Source organism: Tursiops truncatus, chromosome 3 (genome assembly GCF_011762595.2).
Source record: "Tursiops truncatus isolate mTurTru1 chromosome 3, mTurTru1.mat.Y, whole genome shotgun sequence".
Classification (NCBI taxonomy): Eukaryota; Metazoa; Chordata; class Mammalia; order Artiodactyla; family Delphinidae; genus Tursiops; species Tursiops truncatus.
Genome location: NC_047036.1, coordinates 66267714 through 66281473, shown reverse-complemented (window position 1 = coordinate 66281473; position 13760 = coordinate 66267714). Strand labels below are relative to the sequence as shown.

General features: G+C 41.2%; 1 protein-coding gene across 2 annotated transcripts in view; it reads left to right on the top strand.

The window, feature by feature from the left end:
* The first annotated feature begins 4163 nt into the window (after positions 1-4163).
* HAPLN1 (hyaluronan and proteoglycan link protein 1) overlaps positions 4164-13760 on the top strand; it is a 73427-nt gene continuing 63830 nt past the window's right edge. Inside the window, exons 1-2 of one of the 2 annotated variants that reach the window (XM_073802273.1) lie at positions 4164-4282; positions 5263-5458. The gene's annotated coding sequence lies outside the window, so the exon portion shown is untranslated. Of the gene's footprint in view, positions 4283-4711; positions 5459-13760 lie in introns of those variants that run through there. The other variant, XM_033852986.2, reaches the window with a different exon arrangement.

Genomic DNA, 13760 nt, shown 5'->3' with positions numbered 1-13760 from the left:
AGGATGCATGCACCCCGATGTTCATTGCAGCACAATTTACAATAGCCAGGACATGGAAGCAACCTAAATGTCCATTGACAGAGGAATGGATAAAGAAGATGTGGTACATATATATACAATGGAATATTACTCAGCCATGAAAGGAATAAAATAATGCCATTTGCAGAGACATGGATGGACCTAGAGATTGTCCTACAGGGTGAAGTCAGTCAGAAAGAGAAAGACAAATATCGTATAATATCGCTTATACTGTATGTGGAATCTAGAAAAATGGTGCAGATGAACTTATTTGCAAAGCAGAAATACAGTCACAGATGTAGAAAACAAACTTATGGTTACCAAGGTGGGAAGGGGAAGGGTGGGATGAATTGGGAGATTGGGATTGACATATATACATGACTATGTATAAAATAGATAACTAATGAGAACCTACTGTATAGCACAGGGAACTCTACTCAGTGATCTGTGGTGACCTAAATGGGAAGGAAATCTAAAAAAGAGTGGATATATGTATATGTATAACTGATTCACTTTGTTGTACAGCAGAAACTAACACAACATTGTGAAGCAACTATACTCCAATAAAAATTTTTTTAAAAAAAAGGTTGAATATCCCATTTTATCTGGTTCAACCCCATTACTCAAATTGTCTTACCATTAGCAAAAGGTGAAGTTACATTTTATAACATCATTCTGACCTATTTTTCATTCTTAAAAAATACTTTTGCATTATGCAAAACAAGGTCTTTTCAATATCCATTAGCTCTAAATTGGTATTGGCTTTTCCAGAACCTTGATTTGCCATTTAATTTCTAGGCTCTGTATCTCTAGCACTTAGCCAGGTAATTTAAGGTAAAACTTCACATGAATTTTAAGCATATAAGTCATTTTGAAAATTAATTTTGAAGAAAATATTTGGGGTTTTTTTCCCTTGTAATTTAAGAAAGCTGCTCTCCCTGCCTTCTCCAAAACAAAAACAAAATACTTCCTTAGGCCATGAAAGACATGTTTCTGAAATTCAGCAGGACCCTCTGGGGCCCCCCCAGGTACAAATCCTTTCCATGTCCCCAGTTTCTTGTTTGTAGGAAATAGGTTTCATTCAGCCTCCTAGATCTTACCTGAGTTCCAAAGGGCAGATTCAAACAATAGCTAATCAGGGATGTGAGGGAATGCAGAAACAGGGGAGGAACAGTCAAGAAGCAATAGTGCAGCAATGGGTCAGGGTCCCGGGTTTCCCCCTCCCCAGTCCCCCCCCCCGCCCCCGCTGAAGGGATATACATAACAATATCTTTGAGTTCTTCTGCAGGAACTAAGACCCCTGGTGGAGGATGGGAACTTCAGGCTGAGGACCAGGTTCCGGGAAGCAACACCCTGTCACCTCACCACCAACCCATCAGAAAAAAGTCATACACCTGGCAGCCCCTACTCCACATTTTGCCTATAAAACTTTCTCCGAGAAAACCATGGGGGAGATTGGGGTTGTGAGCACGAGCCACCTGTCTTCCTGGCTTGGCCCTGCAATAAACCTTTCTCTGCTCCAAACTCCAAGGTTTGTTTGGCCTCACCATGCATGGGGCACACAAACTTGCATTCGGGAACATTTCCACATGAATTATTAATGTTAATAATTAGAAGGAATCTTCATACCCAGAATACTCTTTTGATATGCTTTTCCTTGAAAAGACATTTGTGTCTTCTAATATTTTTCTACAACTTATACCTTTGTAAAATTATTTAGTCATGAAAATAGATTTGTACTAATTTACTTACTTGATTTGATTTTTTAAGCCAAAGCTTATTATAATGACTTTGCCCTGATGCATAATTATAATGACTGATCAAAGTAACGTATACCTCTATAAATAGTTACAAAACTGAACATTAACTAAACACAAAAATCTTTTTTTAAAAGACTTAGAGCTAATTCCAGTGTAAATTTTAAATAATACACCATGTGAACCCCCAAGTGAATCGAAATGTATTTAATATCAATACATGCGTCAATATCAGTAAAATCAAATCTACACTACTGACAGGTTTAATCAAGTACTTGTGATTAAAAACACTGTACTGGGGATCTTTTAACAAAGGCTAGTGTTGGGCTGCACCCCACAGGCCTACAAGCCTTGTACATGCTGAGCCTCGACCTAAGTGAGAGCCTGGAGTCAGTGCCAGAGACGTCAGCGGTTTAATGCAGCGGTCCCCAGCCTTTCTGGCACCAGGGACCAGTTTCGGGGAAGACAGTTTTTCCACAGACCGGGGCGGAGCAATGGGGAGCCGCAGATGAAGCTTTGCTCGCTCACCTCCGGCTGCATGGCCCAGTTCCTACCGGTCCGCGGCCCAGGGTTTGGGGGCCCCTGGTTTAATGGAGAGGGGAGGATCTTACACGTCGGAAGCAAGGTCCTGGAGCAGCACCCCATCGAGTGCAGCACGCATCGCGCAGAGCACGGCAGCAGTCTTGGCTCCCGGGGGAAGGGGAGGTTACCAATTATAGGGGGAATTGAAGTCAGGTTGGCTCATTAGTTACCAGGGAAACCTGCAGAGGGGCACGCCCCTCACCTCCCCTTTAGTAAACTATCCAGGTGGAGGTGTTCTGATCTAAAGATTAGAACAATCACTAGCTGGGGCTAGAGGCAAGTTTGTAGGAGGATCTCTCAGGTGAGTAGGATTTAAGTAAAGCAGGGACTGGTCCAGCAGGGGATGTAGAGAGAGCAAGAGAATAGCCATCTCAGGAGGCCTGACTACACAACCAGCAACTGGCCTATCTGGGAAGATAGGAAATAGGGGCGAGGAAGGATTGACGAGATGAGTCTGGAAGCCTATCTCAATTGGTATGGGTTTACCTGGAAAAAAAAAAAATTCTGGTACAACTCACTGTGATCTAAAATGCAAAACGGATGGTCTTATGTGGCTAATAAACAATTTCTGAAGAGAACACATTACACTCTCTTAATGCTCTGCTGGAATAAGTATATGGACGGAGAAGACGGCAGAATAAGAAACACGTGCCATGATGGATGGACCAGCTAATCTGATTTACTGCCCAGGCAACTCCCAGAGATTAGGTGTTTAAGCTGAGGGAACAAGATCAGTATTCTAACTATATTTGTATCATTTCATAGCCACGTACCACCAGCTTCCCCACCTTTGTGGAGCTTTAAAGTAAAAAATGTAGGATATTTGTTCTTAAGTCCAATTCCTTTATGTTCCTTAAAATACATACCATCCTGAACATTTACAAGAAATAGCATAAAAACTCTTTCACAGTTGAAAGGCAGAGATGTATCTTATTTTTATTGGCAGTTAATGTGAGGCCTACAGTGTAACAGCTGTCTCAATAGCTACGAAATTAACGACATAAAATTGCAAAGCCTAGAGCGGCCTGTTGCCTGTGAGGACAAACAGAAAAAATGAAAAAAGGCGCCTTGCCCTGGTTTTGAAATTACAAGAAAAGTGTAGAATTGCCTGCTGGAGGATTCGTTTTTAATTATTTCATTTCCAATATAACTGTATTCATCCAGTCAGACTTGGTGGGTGTTCGGTTTGTCTTTGGAATAAAATCTTTTCAACAGGCACTTGTTAATTTACCAAAGACCCGAATGGCAAGGGTGAGCCTGGGGGCAGGAACCGGTGAAATACATCAGGGAAAAGCGGGAAAGAAGACTTTTTTTTTTTTTTAAAGACCTCTTTCCCGCCTCTCTTCTAAGAGGAAGCCGCCAACACTGCTTAGGTTTTATCTCCAAGACAATAGCGCCGCTCGCCGCCTCCAGCGCAGCTCAGGCCGCGCGCAACGCCCTACTCGCGCCCCTGCCTCACCTGTCCCCCTGCCGCACTAGCTCATCAGCCCCACGAGTCACCTGCTCCACCGGCGTCCCTGCCTCACTGGTCCCCGTGCCTCCCACCCCACTACATCATCTCCCCACGAGTCTCCCTGCCCCACCAATCCCTCTGCTCCATCAGTCCTCTGGCTCTCCAGAACCTCTGCCCCACCGGTTCCCCTGCCCTTCCAGTGCACCAGTTGAGCGGCGGCCGACGTGACGAGCCCGCAGCCCGGCCTGCGCCTCCCAAGCCGGAGGGCGAGAGCCGGGAGCGCAGCCCCGATTCCCTGGACGCCCCTGAGCGCCCTGCGCCCAGGGTGCCTGCACCCGAGGCCCCCAGGCGGACCGGCCTGCGTGTCGCCTCCTCCCTGGCCAGGGGCCTCTGGGCTTGTTTGCTTGTCCTCATCCCCGGGCCAGCCCTGCTCCCTCCTCCCGGCGGCTGCAACAGCCGTTTGCTTCCTGCGGTATGTTTCTTTTTTTCCTCTCCTAGGCTCCATCAAAGGTGGCTCTGTTATTGAAATATGAAGCCATTTCCTCTCCAAAACCCTTGGTTACTCAAAGCGGGAATCAATGGACCTATATACTCTCCCAGAAGTTATAAATAAATGTCTATTTGTTCAGGAGGCGTTTTCCCGCGCGTCCCAGCATCTTCCCCAGTGGTTATTTTAGGGGCGCGCGCGCGCGTATGTGTGCGTGCGCGCGCCCTGTACCCATCTGGTTCTAATCCTGGGTATGGATCCATAAGCCAACCCCACCCATCCTGTCTGCCCCTCGCATTCTTCACTCTATAAATAAATCTAGGTTCTTTGAGCTCTGTCACCCAGGGATACGACAGCAGTTGTTTGTTTGTTAACGGAGATTCAAACTCAGTATCAATACTGAGTCCAGTAAACAAGAAAGCATACTTCTGGCAATTTGGGTGAAAGGGTACCTCAAGTTTAGGAAGCTTTATCCGCTGTTGTCATAATTACCTTTCTACTTGGTTACGCTGGATCTACTTTGGGGAGAGGGAGGCGGGAAAGCGAGGACCTCTCCTACCTTTGGATTTTCCTTTTAAGCAGAGGCTAAAAAGCAAAATGAAAATTCACTGTCCTCGCTTGTCTGCCTCACCCCGCTGCCCCACGATCATTCCACAAGCCCCTTGCCCCATCCCCTCTGGACAGATCCAGGAGGTGTGCTGTGAGTGGGGGGCTTGTGGTTTTAGCTACCGCTTTGCCTGAACCCCCGAGGAGCGGGTTACTCGGGGATCGGAGCAGAGGGCAAAGTCATCTAACAGGCTGCTGTTTCACAAGGTCTGGGCACTGAGCTGCCCCTCCTTTCCTCCCTGAAGTTTGCATGAAGTGCACGTTAGGCTGTAATTAGGGGATCTGGGAGGAGAACTTTCCTGGTGACGCTGCTTTGCTTTTCTTCTGCTCTTGGTGAGAAAGTGCCTCCTTCTTCGCAGGACCAGGACCTCTGCCATCCAGCGCCACAAAGAGACATTCTGCGCGGCGCAGGCACACACACACACTCACACAAGCACACACACTTACCCAGAAACAAACTTAAGGTGAGGGGAAAGAGCCCTAGCTTCACTTGATCTCCAGGCTCCAACTTCAGCAGGACTTGAGAGCATCTGAACTTCTGGATTTTAGGACAAGGTAAAACTTCCATAATTTTTTAACTCTTTCTGTCAAACCTTGATACCTTTAAGATTTCAGAGAGCAATGCATATCATGATATATGTATACATTAAAATAACTTTTCTTTAATTTTCTTTTGAGTTTAACCTGACATCTCAACTTTTTTTAAGATGCGTATTGTCAGATAAAATACTGTACTGCAGTAAACAAGCTCAGTCTCAACTGGGGCAAGAATTAAGTCCAGTATCCCAGCTTTTGCTAGTGCTACTATAAATCTGGTAGATGCATGGTTTCCAAGTGGCAGCGTTTCCATCTGTATTTCAACAAACATTTTTATAACACCTGAAAAAAAGGATATTATAGACTGAAGAAAATGCTGAGGAATGGGAAGGTCCATTCCACATGTATGAGTTTTCTTTTAGAGAATATGTAAGTTTATGTGAAAAAGAAAGTTACTGTAATCATAGGTAATACCTGTTAGATTGATAATCTTTGAGATGTTACCAGTTTTGGTCTGCTCTTCTCAACTTAACTGTGCAATTAAGATCATAGAATTATGATGCTTTTCATATATAGAATGATGTTGGTAGATAATATTAATGCACTGAAAAGAAGATTTTTTAAGTCATGGTTGGTAAGATTACTTTTAAAAGGTGCTTAAAGGAATTATTTGTGTTGAGACTGTTTATTTACCATCTTAAGCAAATCTGAACTCTTTTGGGTTGAAATGAAGTTGTTCTCTTCCATTGACTATGACTGTTGTGTTCCAAATAAGATGGTTTATTATTTTGAAAACAAGTTATTTTATTTTCATTTACCCCTGGAAAAATACACAAAGTAGCCAATACATTTGGGAGTTTTTAGGGTGGAAAGTGTTCCTGTACACGTTCCAGCGTGATGTCATAAAATCAAACATACCTCTTGGAAGTTAATGGTTCTTAAGAAATAAAGCCTGTGAATTAATTTCTGAACGCAATGTAATATTTACTCATTACAAATGTAGTTTCTGGTAACCATTTCCATTTGATTATTTCAGTGTACTAAATTTGCAGTCGTTTTATACACTTTAGTGCTTAGATATTTTAATGGACTCATAAAATGGGAATATTGTTCCACCAAAAATACATCATAGTAGTTCTCTTTGGATAACTTTTAGTGTGATATTTCTTAATCCTTACAACAGTTTTTAACTTCAGTTCCATATATTTTTATGAATAAAGAAGTTTTTCTTTCATTCAGTAAAATAGAATGTACGCCAAATGCTGGTTGAGCATTTAAGCTTTAGCCTTTAGACACTTTGGGACTATATGTTCCTAATAATTTAATTTTTAAGCTAAGAGAATGACTACATGTTTTGGTAATCTCTTCAGAAAATTGAAAACAGCTTAAAAATGGGAAAACTAGATAAGAAGTAATTTTGTTTAAATGTAACTTAATGATCAAGAGAAACCCAACAACCTCCAGACCACTGGTCTCCAAAGAGAATGAACCTAGAGGCCAGTATTCCAACGAGGAGTGTTCAGTGGGCTTGGGCTTTCTGTGAGAAACAAGCAAGAGGGGAACATCATGTTCTTATAAAGTGAGCCATTTATTGTCAGCTAGGCCCTGTCTCTCAGAGGAATGACTGACACTGTAATTTAGAAGAACTGAAGATACTTTCACAGAGAAGAATCGATTCATTATATCCCTAGTGGTTTCACTTCCTTTTCCTTCCTTTGGGAGCTGGTAACACATCCAGGATAAATACATTCGGCGAACTCAGAAAGATGCTTTATGAATAGATGGTCTACTAAACAGTCCTGCCTTTTAGCATCTTGGATGTGGAATGTCGGTATATTCTGAGTAGTTGAAGAAGTCTTTGAATCTTAAGGTAGCACAGCACTTCATCTTTGTAAAGATGAACAAGAGGCATATTCAGAAAATAACTCCCTTTCTCAGAAATGGTTTTCTTTTCATTTCCTTTTGCCCCATGCATGTTTTATTTTCCAGGTTACATTTTTTAAATAATGGTATTCCACCAGTTAAAATTCCAGCAAAATGCAGAGCAAATTTGAAAATAACCTTTACATTATAGTCTTCTGTTACCTTTAGTTAATTTTCCGACCTCCTGTATTCCTTATTAGTAACCCTAGTTCTTAGCCTATGGTATTTAAATGTATTTAGTCTGTTATTTAAAGGTAACGATATATTGTTGGGGAAAAACTGGAATGGAAACCTGAATATTCTTAGGATTTTAATCAATAGTGTTTAAGGAGGATTAGAGGAAACAGCTGGTTAAACAAATATTAGGTGTAGAGTGGACGCGATGGTATAAATTAATAATGCAGCTCTTTATTTACACTATGAATGGGAGGGTCTGTGAAGGCTCCACGTGTGAAGCATGGTCCCTATGTGCCACCTAGTGGACAAGTCAAAGAAAGCTTTCTCACCAGCCTCTTAGTAAAAAATTCTGAGATTTCTATTTTGTTGTCATTGAACACTAACTGCAGGCCAGACGTTGGGGTAGGTACTCTGAGTAGAAAATACAGCAGCTGACTTTCGTATAATTTAAAAATCAAGGCACCACTTAATGGTTGATTAAATTCCCGGTAGCTGCATTTAAAATCAGTTTACTCTTTACTGGGTAATTTACCATCAACTTTCTGCCTCCATGAGGATACAGTCTAATAACCGTAACTCACTTCTAATACAGGATTGGTTTTTGGCAGAGATGTCATGACCTAGCTTAAAAAAGGATGGGGAGAGTTTGAATCTTGAATCACTTTCTCAAATGGAAATAAATTTCTATAAAGTTTACTGTTACTGATTTTAAGTGGGTAACTAATGATTAGCTTAAAAGGTTAGCACACTGATACTAGCACATATTATTACATATCCTTTAGATTTTTTTCACTAAATGCAAAAGGATAAGAGTAAAAATTACTTTTGGGTAGTGAGGTATGTTTTACAGAATATTGCTCTCAGACACTAATGATCAGCATGTAGAACAACTTCATCTATACCTGTTGTTCATATGTAGTTTTGAAGCAGGAACATTGCTTCTAAGTCGACATGTAGAAAAAAATCTTAAGCAAGAAGAATTACAAGGAAAGCCACTGTTGGAAAAAAGCATCAGGGGCTTCCCTGGTGGTGCAGTGGTTAAGAATCCACCTGCCAATTCAGGGGATACAGGCTCGAGCCCTGGTCCTGGAAGATTCCACATGCCGCAGAGCAACTAAGCCCATGCGCCACAACTACTGAGCCTGTGCTCTAGAGCCCGAGAGCCACAACTACTGAGCCCATGAACCACAACTACTGAGCCCATGTGTCACAACTACTGAAGCCTGTGCGCCTAGAGCCTGTGCGCCACAACAATGAGAAGCCCGCGCACCGCAACGAAGAGTAGCCCCCGCTCGCGGCAACTAGAGAAAGCCCGCACAGCAATGAAGACCCAACACAGCCAAAAATAAATAAATTAATTAATTAAAATCATCAGGATATCATAGGAGATTAAGCCATCGGAATATTGCACAGAGACTTTTGAAAAACTTTTCTCTGGGAGATATATGAATTATTACTCCAACTGGCTGTTTGTAAGATACATGACTTAATGGCAACAGCGTTCAGCACATCAGCCTTAATCAAGACAAGTTCTGAAATTCAGATTGGAAGGAAAAATGCCTCAGTTGGGGGAAAAAAATGATTAATTTGTTGCTTGCTGAGCTCTGAAGGTGTAATCCACAAATCGAGTTAGGCCTGCTCGTGTGGAATGCAACCTTCCTGCTTAGGGGACTTTGGTTTTGTGTACAACAGCGAGGCCTACGCTGTGAAAGGAGAGCTGCTCATTAAGTCTTTCTTCATTAATGCCACAAAATTATAGCCTGACTTGATCGGAGGTAATGGCTGGAATCAACATCAACAATCATGTAAAATAAAGCATATTATCTTAATTCTTATTTCCAATGAGTTATTATCCACCAGAAACACAGCATTCTGTTAACGATTTCATCTGATCATCCTTGTGATTTAGCATGAATCATAGATTCATTTTAGTGAGAAATTGCCTCAAAGTCAGAGGTCCTCAAAGTAGAAATTTAGTCATGAATTGGAAAACCGTTACAGGAAGTTTTAACGGTTTCAGGCGACTTGATACTAGAGAAGAACAAACTCTACAAGAGAGAACCAGCCAAGCTTTCTGAAATGGTCTGATGCTACTGGGTTCTTGGCTGTATTGTAGGAGCTCTGCATAATGGCTTTTTCAGTGGTGGAGACCTGGAGGGGGCTTTGTTGGGGCTGAAGAGTTCTTAGCTATGTTCAGACAAAACCAGGTTTGTTTAAAATAGCAAATGTTGCTGGACTATTTTGAGCTTCTATTAATTGTTTTATAGCTCAATAGGGGATAGGGGAGTGATATCTGAGATGGGCATATTGCAAGAAAGCCAGGGGGCTATTTGCAAAACAAAACAAACAAACTCACAGAGTTTTCTAAATAACCTAGAAAACTTACAGAAATTCAGGGATAGGTCCTCAGTCTTTATAAGGGCAACAGAAATTTCCCCTTTTGGCCAACCTTGCTTAACCCAAAAAGAACACAATTTACTTGATTGGTTCCAAATTTCTGATTACTATATTCCAATTCCATTTACTGTATTAAATAAAATCCAATCAAGTTAATAACATTCAATTATTTTTATGATAAATCTGGATTTTCCTCAACTTTTCACAAAGTTTTATGGATAATGTTTCAGCTTAGTCTCCACCTATATGGTGTGAATTTTCCTCACTTTGACTCTCTTATTTGGAATTTGGAGGTCACCTCAATCGATCATTCATGCGTTCATTTGTTCATTCAACAAAAATTTATTGAACATTTGCTATTTGCCAGGCACTGTGCTAGCTCTGAGTGCTGGGCCCTTCACTTTATACCATGAAAATTGATACTAAAGAAATCAAAAAGCCCACATTGATGATAATGCATGGAAAATGTTGCAAGATGCTGAGGTACATTCTAAGCGACAGAAACAACCAAAATGTTCTCGCCTCATAGTTTTTGTATTAGGAGAATTTTGAGCATGCATCTTTAAAATCATCTTCCGTTGTTTGCCGTCTCCTAGCTGAGTAAGAGCTTTGTTTCTTGGTTGTGTGGGCACAGATGGGCCTGAGAGGGCAGCTCTGACACTCCAAAACCCCAGGAGGGCAAGGGTTCCAATAATCTGTCTATTTGGCTGGGCAGGAAAAGCAAAAATTCATTTGCACACAGTTGCTGTCCACCAGTTGGGAACTAAAATTCAGCCTGAGCACAGAATGATTTCGTGCTTACCATTTGCACCAGGCTCCATGCTAGGTGTTACAGAGTCACTGGCTCAAGGAGTTCACAAGCCAGTGGAGAAGACAGATGGACGCACCTCATGAATCACTAGTAAAATGTGCCAAGTAGGTGAAGCTGGCCTTCCTAGTATCCTGGGTCTCTTTCCGTGGCACTTAGCCAAACTCTCCAGCAACCCCCGCCCCACCTCTTAAACTGAGACTCCTGCCCTCCGCTCCCTACCCCAAGAATCTGATACTTCTCTGTTTATTGATTTCTTGACTGACTGATTACACCCAAGTGTGAATGAGTTCCACTCATGCATTTACATTTCAAGCCTTTTATCTCTGTAAAGTAAATGTTTTGTTTTCTGTGAAAAGAATTTCAAGCATCTGGGGGCCTTCCCACCCTCACACCACAGTGTATAATTAAGCCGATTTAGTCCTCCATGGTCTTCAATCTGTTATCCCCATTCCATATGTGAGGCCACAGAGATTCCCTCAAGGCCTGTTTCTAGAAATGTGCAGGACCTTGGGTCCTGCTAACCCACGGCCTGATCAACCTGTCCTTCCACCCTCCCCCCAGTGCTTTGCCCAGACACAATCTCCCTCCCGCATCGCAAGGGGCATCCCAGCCCATCCCTTTGAACCCTCCTGTTCTCTTTGCTTGGGTCCTCTCAGCCCTTTATTACCATGCTTGGGTAGCTGCCCCTGGACAGGTAGAACACCTATAGCTTCTTATGTTCTATGGTTTGAGCCCTTATGTCACCCCAAATAGATGGACGGAGCAGTGAGAATCCACATATTCAGTCCAGAGCTCCTCTAAGTCAAGGTTTTGAAGGAGGAAGACAGGGATATGCATAGGACAAGCACAGGTATTAGCCATCATGTTGAAAATATGGGTCAAAGCCAGCATCTTTTTTAAATGTGTGCTCAGGTACTTTCCAATTGGTTTCAGAGAAATTTCAACATCAATGCTAACTACAGATTCTGGAAAACTAACTGGAGGAAAAAAAAAAAACAGTGAAAATTTGCCTTGGCTTTTTAAACAAATGATCAGAGTCATTTGTTTAAATATTTTCCTATTTTATATTTGACATAGGGCATACGGATAATCACGTTATTAGTTGTTTCAGATTTATTTACGTTTTCTTTGATTATACTCCTTTGCTATGCCACCACTGATGCTCCTGTAAGATGCTCCTGTGATATAAAGATGTGTTCATCACTTTTTAAATCGCTAAGACTAATGACCCAGATTGAGAGACTTGGTTTCCTTCCCCTACTTCCCTGCAGCTTAGAGTATAGTGATCTTTGACCTGCATCAGTCACCTAGCTGGGGGATATGAGTGCCTGACATTCAGTAAGTGTCCTATAAATGCTTCCTGTTGTTTCCATCAGTGCCTAGTACCATGCCAAACTTGAGGCTGGAGGGGTCTCCCCACCTTCTCTTCCAAGTGCCTATATTTCAGATGTCTGAACACCTCCCAACCCCAGGCCACTCCCTGACTCTGCCTTTGTTTCCTTATCAGTCTTCTTCTTATCTTTCAATGTCATTAAATTCATAAACTCTTCTCAGATTAAAAAATAATTATTGTAAATTATTGTAAAAAATTAATAATGTAAATAAAATTAATTGATAATTTTAATAAATCTCCAAATTTAAGGAAATTGAGACTGGAGGAAGGAAATGAGTTTAGAAAGGACATGGAACAGTATAGGCGCAATCTAGTAAGGATACACTGGATGGGGGAGAGAATTTGAGGATCGTGTAAATGTTTCAAGGGCAGATGATAACATGAAGAGGGGTGCAATTGACTAAGATTGGGAATAAAGGAAGAATAAAAGTTTCTGGAGAAAACGGTGAGTCTAATATAGGAAGTGCCCATGGGACAGCCGAGAACTCATATTAGTTAAACATACATACTTAGGTACAGGGGAGAAGTCATGGCTGGAATAGATATTTGGAAGTCTTTAGTATTAAAATGGTAGTTGCAAATCATACGTAAGAGAAAGGAGTTCATTCCAAGGAAGAACAAAGGGAGAAACAGTTGACCAAGGACTAAAACCCAGGGAAAAATTGGTAAGAAAGAGTTTGCCATTATTTATATATGATTTTAACTTTCATTTTGTCAACAATAAATGTCCCCCGAGATGAATAACATCAATGTTTTATTACTTCTTATATCTCACAGTCTTAGTCAGTCCTCTGCACGTAGAAGGTGCCAGACACGTTTGTTGAATTAAATGAAATTAAAATGGCATTTCCGAGCCTTCAGGCTCTAATGACAGATTTTCATAATGATAACCCTGAGCATGGGTAAGCCCCCGAAATGTCTGAATTGCAGTTATTTATTCAATTGTGTCCAAAACTGAGCTAGCTTTAAATATATGTTGTTGCATTTTGTTGTTTGAAAATCAGTAACCAATGTGTGGTGTAGATAGTAATTCACCACAGTACTTGATTAATCTTAGCCCATGTTGTTTAGTTTAACATATAAATAAGTTCTCCACAGAATGTAGCCTAGTTCAAGTCCATTTATAATTCTTTTTCTGGTTCCTTGGTCCTGAAGACCTCTAAATCTTAGGTCAGATTTGGAGTCTAGAATCCCGGATTTCTCTGCAACTTGCTTTTTTTTTCCCCTAGTTCTTCTCCCTCCTGTTGCCCCCTACTTGGGTTACCATGTAAACTATATTGAAGAATTGAGTAATTTTCAGTATAAGTATGTCCCAAATATTGCATGGTACATTCTTATACTAAAGAGATTATTTGCTGTTTATCTGAAGTTCAAATTTAACTGGTATCCTGTATTTTCCATTGGCTAAATCAGATAACCCTACCCACCTCCCACATTTGTGTTACTAAAGCCAAAATATGAAACAAGAATTTCTTCTTGAGACTTCTGAACATTCCCCTTGTAAAGGCCAACAAATGAAGTTACTGAGTGAATGTTCACGAGTGAGATAAATGCATTAAAAAGATACTGTAAATAAAATTATCTAACTACAATATACCAATCAAGATGCAAATTTATAA